Here is a 9,043-nt window from a genome sequence, read left to right on the forward strand (position 1 = left end):
TAGAACACAGTACAGCTGTCAAGCTATTGGGGGAGAGTCGCACACTGAGGTGGAAGTTACTATGGAAATGTAAAGAAACGTTACAGCATTTAAATTAATCAGTGTTGCCAACGTATTTATGCACATCACATTGCAGATTAGCGCCTCTCCCAAACTACAATATAGACACAACTGTATAAAATATTTGTATAATCTCCTAACACGTTGCTGAAACTGTATTGGTAATTAATTAGCAGTACATTTAGCATGTTATGTGAGAGGATGTTGAAGAAAAGTTTTCCTTGTAATTCGGAAAATACAGGCTGGGATTCCATGTGATGCACGTTGCTTTGAGTGCCATTTCTTTCCACATTTTACCTCTCACAAAATAATGCTCATCTATAAGATAACTACTAATATGATTCTTAATAAAAATAAATTATTAAACCGATTACCGCAAAAAAAACACGGGACCAATGAAGTGATTTAATTAATTTCCTTGTTATATTTTACTTAACTGAATTTTGAGCGACACAAATAAAAGGCTCGCCCAGTCAACACGTGTAGTAGAATAATTTAACAGCATAATGAATAAAAATGGATCAACTTCCCATAAATAAACGTGTAAATATGAAAAAGAGTAAATTAATTCTTCCTATCTTCCCAACAAAATAAATCAGTGTATAAGTTACTACATATTAAAATAAAATAATCATACAAACATAACACATAAGCATATAAAACTCTGTAGGGTCTCACTAACACGTGCCATCACGCTCTCAGTAGGCACTGTAAAGCAAGCAATCATATATTTAGTATTACCAGTATACTTATTCACCCCTGCCATCTCTATCGCGGCGAAAGAGAGGAAGAGTCCAGAAGTCCGCGTGCTCGCTTGTTTAGACGCCGGGCAATGTATTCATCGCGGACTGATGCTGACATGACTGTTCTAGATTATCCATTTGTTGCAGGAGAAATAACACCACAGATTTTTATATACGAAATCTCTCCTGAAATTTCCGTTACCTATTTCCGTGCAAGAATTCTCTCGTTTCACCAATGAAACTTCACTCTCACCCTCTTCACTGTCCAGGCAATTCAAGTACAATAATAATAATAATAACATAAATAATAATAATAATAATAATAATAATAATAATACTTACTTACAAATGGCTTTTAAGGTATCCGCAAGTTCATTGTCGCCCTCACATAAGCCCGCCATCGGTCCCTATCCTGGGCAAGATTAATCCAGTCTCTGTCATCATATCCCACCTCCCTCAAATCCATTTCAATATTATGCTCCCATCTACGTCTCGACCTCCCCAAAGGTCTTTTTCCCTCCGGCCTCCCAACTGATACTCTATATGCATTTCTGGATTAGGCCATACGTGCTAAATGCTCTGCCCTTCTCAAACGTCTGGATTTAATGTTCCTAATTATGTCAGGTGAAGAATAAAATGCGTGCAGTTCTACATTGTGTAACTTTCTCCAGTCTCCTGTAACTCCATCCCTCTTGGTCCCAAATATTTTCCTAAGAACCTTATTCTCGAATTCCCTTAATCTCTGTTCCTCTCTCAAAGTGAGAGTCCAAGATTCACAACCGTACAGTACAACCAGTAATATAACTGTTTTATAAATTCTAACTTTATGATTTTTTGACACCAGACTAGATGACAAAAGCTTCTCAACCGAATAATAACAGGCATTTCCCATATTTATTTTGCTTTTAATTTCCTCCCAAGTGTCATTTATATCTCTTACTGTTGCTCCAAGGTACTGTATTTGAATTTTTCCACTTCTTCGAAGGATAAATCTCCAATTTTTATATTTCCATTTCGTACAATATTCTGGTCACGACATAATCATGTACTTTGTCTTTTCGAGATTTACTTCCAAACCTATAATAATAATAATAATAATAATAATAATAATAATAATAATAATAATAATAATAATAATTATTATTATTATTATTATTATTATTATTATTATTATTATTATTATTATTATTATTATATTTGTCTTCGAAATAATCAGCTGTGAATGTGACAGCTACAATATAGTAGATGGATCCGAGTAAATCCCCTAACACCACGATAGTGGTATACTAGGGAAGTTGGAGAAGAAGAAGAAGAAGAAGAAGAAGAAGAAGAAGAAGAAGAAGAAGAAGAAAAAAAAGATGAAGAAGAAGAAGAATCTGACAGCCGTTTTGTTTTACTAGGTCTGCTAATAACTGTTTATTTCCATTATCTGCTAGAATGTGGCTGGTTAGAAATTACCGTGGTCAACCTGTTTAAGTTCAAACCGAGGTCGGTGCGCCGTAAAAATTCCGAATCAGGGAATAGATGGTAATTTTTACTGGTAGTTATATTAACCGACGGTGTTCCACGTGACCATTAATATGAATTTTGTACTACATTCAGCTTATTAAGCTATACAATTTATGAATTAAATAAAATTATTTGCTTTTGGGAGCACAAATATATATATTTTGTCCAATGCGGAAAACGAAAGTTCATGTTCACAGTTCACAAAAATAAATTATAAAGTGTGATATTATTCGCAAGTTGATAAAAGAACTCAATTGTTGCGAAACGCCTAAAACACACACTGAGGAAATATGTGTGATCTTTGCGGCACTCGTTTTTACAGCCTTCCAAACTTGTTTCTGTTCGTTACTAACACAGCATTACATTTTGCACCACGTTGTTCTGAGTGTTATAAAACTATTCATGAGCTATAAATGTGATATGCGTGCAAGATGATGCAGCCACGCCTATTGGACTGCTGATGAGACTTCATCGAGTTGTTCTCTTAGCTGCAGCCTGGTTGCCGCCACATCTGTGATTTATTGCGATTGCATAGAAGCTGTTAGTCGTATAGGCGTTTGATACGCACATGATGCAGAAACGAGTTAACATTTCACGTTTATCTGGGATTAAAGTCGTTAGCATCAGACACAAACAAGAGTTACAGTGTGTAATAATAGACATCGATGGAGCAGGGTCGTCCATACTACTGTATAAAGCCATCGAAACAAAATGCTCAGTCGCGTTCTGATTCCGACACACTTCTACTGTACAGTACGTACAGAACGATTAAATAAATCTAACGCTGCTCTTCAATTACTGATACTATTCATTTGATTACGTTTGTTGGTAGTAGGTTTTACATCACAACTTCCAGCCTTTCTCTTCCGGTTCAACCCGTCCTGTAATTTTCCTTCTGACGTTACCCACATCAATTGGATTACGATCTAAAATTACGCTTTGCTATCAAATTCAAATCGAAATTATCAACAGTAATCTCACAAGAGGTTTTGGTTTATCTAGAGAAAATCAAAACTCGAGTGAGATTTAATTGACTAATTCACGATTAGAAGAAAGTATATAAAGCACTCTAATACAATAAAATATTAATTGACTTACTAAAATTCTATTTCACTAATGTTAGTTTCACCAAAACGTTTGGATGGAGCCGCTATTTTCAGTCTATTATCTATGCGGAAAACAAATGACGATCGCAAAGCATGTTTTATAGTACCTTAAAGAATTTGCAGTTTGAAATGTTGGCAAACAAAGAAACCAATGGTAGGGAAGTGATAAGAACAGAAGAAACTGTATAAAGATTGGAAGAAATGAAGTACTCTAATACAATAAAATAGGTATTAATTGACTTACTAAAATTATATTTCACTAATGTTAGCTTCACCAAAACGTTTAAACGGAGCCGCCATTTTCAGTTGATTATCTTCGGTAAACAAATGACGATCGCAAAGTATGTTTTATAGTACCGTAGAGAATTTGCAGTTTGAAATGTTGGCAAAAAAATAAATGGTAGGGAGGTGATAAGAACAGAAGGAACTACATAAAGATTAGAAGAAATAAAGTACTCTAATACAATAAATAGGTATTAATTGACTTACTAAAATTATATTTCACTAATGTTAGCTACACCAAAACGTTTAAACGGAGCCGCCATTTTCAGTTGATTATCTTCGGTGAACAAATGACGATCGCAAAGTATGTTTTATAGTACCGTAGAGAATTTGCAGTTTGAAATGTTGGCAAAAAAATAAATGGTAGGGAGGTGATAAGAACAGAAGGAACTACATAAAGATTAGAAGAAATAAAGTACTCTAATACAATAAATAGGTATTAATTGACTTACTAAAATTATATTTCACTAATGTTAGCTTCACCAAAACGTTTAAACGGAGCCGCCATTTTCAGTTGATTATCTATGCGGTAAACAAATGACGATCGCAAAGCATGTTTTATAGTACCGTAAAGAATTTGCAGTTAGAAATGTTAGCTAACAAAGAAACAAATGGTAGGGAGGTGATAAGAACAGAAGAAACTGTATAAACATTAGAAGAAATAAAGTACTCTAATACAGTAAAATAGATATTAATTGACTTACTAAAATTATATTTCATTAATGTTAGCTTCATCAAAACGTTTGAACGGAGCCGCCATTTTCAGTTGACTATGCGATTAACAAATGACGATCGCAAACCATGTTTTATAGTATTGTAAAGAATTTGCAGTTTGAAATGTTGGCAAACAAAAAAACAAATGCTAGGGGGGTGATAAAACAGAAGAAACTATATTAAGATTAGAAGAAATAAGTACTATAATGCAATAAAGTAGCTCTTAATTGACTTACTAAATTATATTTAATTAATGTTAACTTCACCGAAACGTTGAACGGAGCATCCATTTTCAGTTGACTATATAAGGGATAAACAAATGACAATCGCAAATCATGTTTTATAGTACAGTAAAGAATTTGCAGTTTTAAATGTTGGCAAACAATGAAACAAATGCTAGGGAAGTGATAAAAAGAAACAAATGCTAGAGAAGTGATAAAATTGTAGGATAAACAACCATGATTGGTTGAAACACATCCTTCCGTGCGTTTTATTGGTCAGAAGTAGTATGATGTAGTAAAAGTGTAATAGACAATATAAATAATTATCTTTAGTAGCTTTGAAAGACCCAGAGATCCTTTAAAGAAAGTAAATTGGTGAATTTAAAATAGCATTAACAACAACAATAATAATAATATTAATTTAATACAATAATAATAATAATAATAATAATAATAATAATAATAATAATAATAATAATAATAGTAATAGTAAAAGGCTAAATCATATAAAAGGCCACTGTCGTGATTTAGAGGTAACGAGCTGCACTCATATTAAAAGACTGCGTAAAACGTGGGTTCGAATCTCGTTTGAGCTGATTATTTGCTTGGGTGTTTCCCTACGCTTCCCAACCTGTAACTCTAATGTTATCTTATCCTATGGAAAATTCCTGAAATAACATCGCCAAAATAATATTTTGTTATCAGCACTATGCTACCGATGCTTGTTAAGAGATAGTGTCGATAAATGAGGCGTCTAGAATCAAAACCCGCCAAGTCCATTGAAGAAAAAAAATGAGATAAAGTTATTTTTCTGTCTATCTTCGCATGACCAATCCGATGCTGGCATTATTTTTCTGCAATATCCGCTGGATTCCTCTGAAAATGCTGGACAAAACTTAGGGTTAGTTTCAATATCCGCTAGATCCAACTGAATTTCGGCCATTGTTAGTTTCAAAAACCTTCAAGTCCTTTTCTGCCAATCAGGTTGTGGGACTCCTTTATGCAGCATTCCTCAGCTATTCGATGTTGATTTATTATTTGTGTGGTTAAGCTCTTGTTAAACCTTATTAAGTTTAATTTCTACTGTAATAATATTCAGTGAAATAGTGGATAGAGTGAGCAGTGAGTTGCAAAAATGTTCACAAAGAAAATCTCGTGTAAAAACACTAAATAGGGAGAAATGGAAAAAAGAAATGAAAAGGAAAGAAAGGTATGCGTGGTTGAAATTATATTTTCATTACATAGAAAACATAGTATGATAAATATAAATATTAAGTACAGTATTAAATTATTACAACATACTGTACTCCTACACTTACCAATTAATAATTAATTACATAATTTTGTCGGTACTCCTCTTGTGGCCCTCCTGCTATACCAGCTTGTAATCATGCTTTTGGCAGTAAATGGAAATCCAACAGTTTAAGTTTGTTGGAAATGAAGAAATTCCACTCCGTTTTCTACTTTTTATCAGATAAACAGCAATAAGACAATTTTATTACTGCACGAAGTAAAAATACAACAATGATTGGAATGTGCTCTAAATGGCTACTCACTGAAGCACCTATAACTATTAAAAAAGTGTAAATTACACTTCCTGTGATTGGGCATTCATTTCTCCCTCTCGATCGCATATTTGGAGTAATCTAAAAAGAAATAAGGAAGTGATTGTAGATCCTCAAGAATATAAAGATATTATTGGCAAACATGGAACAGTCTTTAATCTTGGAAGTGAAGATGTAGGCCTACCTCTTCAGGACTGAAAGAAAGAGGCAGACATAATTTTAAGATCTCCTGCCATTTTAAGTTCAGTCCCTGTAATAGATTTACTTTAAGACGCTCTGCATTGAAAGAACAGATAACAGCGCAAGATAAGTTTAACTATAGAACGGACACCGTTGTTGCAAAGGTAGTAACAAGGAACAAAAATAGAATTTCAAAATTATTGATCCTGATATTCTAAGCCTTGGAGTGCCTTTGAACTCACTTAAGGTAAAAGACGAGACCAAACGTTTGGAGAAGCACTTTGGGCCTGATTGGCAAGAGCATTGAAATTTTATGTGGAGATTATAAATTCAAGAAATACCATTGAACGTGAAGAAAAAGAAGAAGAAGAAGAAGAAGAAGAAAAAGAAATTGTTAATCTGGAGGAAGAGGAATGTGACAATATTGTGTAAAATATGTGTGAACTTAAAAAGTGTAACATGTATTCAAATTTATACTGCCGTTATGTTTAAAGCATGTGCATAATCTTACTTCATTTCTGGTTTTCATTGCCTACATAATTTGTAAGTTTTAAGTTAAAATGTTTTCCTTTTTGACTCATTTTTATGCTTAGAACTAATTCTCTTACTTTCAAAAGCCTCCAAATACACTTTTCAGTTTCAAAATCAGTTAGGTGCTAATTTAACCTTACGAATTTGTTAGTTTCAATGAAGGGGCAATCCTGTAATTTGTTTGAATGTATCTAATGATAATAAAATACTTGATAAAAGCATTGTTTATATCCCAAGAATGTTTATTTATATGAAAAGAGTTTTTTCCATTTTCCCACAAATTTTGTTTTATGGACTTGGAGAGTTTTGATTCTAGACGCCTCAAATAATCCGTTAAAATGACATAATATAATATTTTTCATTTCAAAATGTAACGTATTTACTATAGCTAACTAGTTAAATAAATAAAAAAATACTATAGATATACGGAGAGTTCAATCAAAATATAAGGCTCTGTGATCATATAAAAATGCATATATATTCCTTTTGTTTATAGATGGACAAATTTATTGCATGCAGATAGTATGGCATTATTCTTGTTCACGGAATAACCTTTCTCTTACTCTGTGTTCACCAACGTTATTATTATTATTATTATTATTATTATTATTATTATTATTATTATTATTATTATTATTAGTACTACTACCATAATTATCATTGAGTTTTTATTTCATTCATTCATTCATTCATAGTATTCTGCTCAAGGACAGGTATTTCACTGCAAACCCAGCTTTCTCCACTCTTTCCTATTTTCTGCCTTCCTCTTTGTCTCCGCAAATGATCCGTATATCTTATTGTAGTCTATCTGGGTTTTTATTTATAGGCCTATTATATTATATCCAATTCTTATACGCACTTTGCATAGTTGAAGCCATCTCTTCTATAGACATTTCATTATTTCTATGTTTTCTATCTCTCCCTTCTACACAATGGAGCATGTTGCAACGCACTGCTTATTCCATACCCATTTCAGCGAGTGCTGACGACCACTGGTTTAGACATTTTGGACCCTTCCTCTCTTCGCAAACCATATGTACAAAGACTCCAGGAGATGAAAATCTCAGTGTAATCGGACGAAAGGCGAAAGGACAAGTCTTTCTTAGGATTAGTATGAATAACAATAGGTATGGCAATGATTTCATCTGCATTTAGAATACGCTCTCACTTGAGTTCAGAAACTTCACCTCTTTCTTTCTTACGCACTTAGAATTTTAATCTCAACTTTTAACACATCTTTATCTTTTCTCAGACTTTCCATGTATTTCGCGCCCTCGCCACAACTAAGCCTACCTCTCATTTCTCTTTACAGCGTGCTTTCGACCATTTAATGCGCTATTTATCGGACAGGTGGCTGGTCTAAAAACATTATTTTTAATCCCCAAGTTAAACGCCACTTACAGACAATTTGATCAAAGTCTGCATTCTCACTATCTTCTCCTTACTCTTATTCATTTTCTCCCCCATTCTCTTTGCAGTCCTTTCTTGCTCCCACGCTTCTTTCTCCCTTTCTCTTTGTTCCTTTCATCTTTTCTCTCGGGATTTCCTTTCTTTTACTTCCTATTTAATCTCTCTTAATTTTTGCTTCTCCTTCTCGTTCTACCGTTTTAGCCTTTCTTTTCTTTTTTTAACTTTTCTCTTCTTTTCAATATGTACTACCTTATCTTCCTTCTTTTCTTTTGCTTTGTGCTTTTTTACCTTCTGCTCCCTTTCTTCTTGTACTTCCTGTTATCTTCCTCTCATCTTTCCTTCATACTATTTCACTTATTTTTTTCATCCTTTATCTCCTTTTTCTTCTTCCCTTTTTGCTTTTTTCACTTTATTTATATATTTATCTGTACCTTTTGAAGTTTCATGGTGAGATATTAATAAATAACTTAATTTTAAATCCACTATTATGGAATAAAATCTACAATTGTGCGCACTGTTGTACTGTTATACCACAATTAATTTATTTCGTTAGTTGCTTACTACTACAGTAGTACCGATTTACTGTAACTGGTGGAAAAAGAATAGCTTCAGCTTAATTAACTTTGTTATTGATTACAGATGCACATAGATGAATAGAAACCATACATACATACATACATACATACATACATACATACATACATACATACATACATACATAC

This window comes from Periplaneta americana, chromosome 2 (assembly GCF_040183065.1).
Source record: "Periplaneta americana isolate PAMFEO1 chromosome 2, P.americana_PAMFEO1_priV1, whole genome shotgun sequence".
NCBI lineage: Eukaryota > Metazoa > Arthropoda > Insecta > Blattodea > Blattidae > Periplaneta > Periplaneta americana.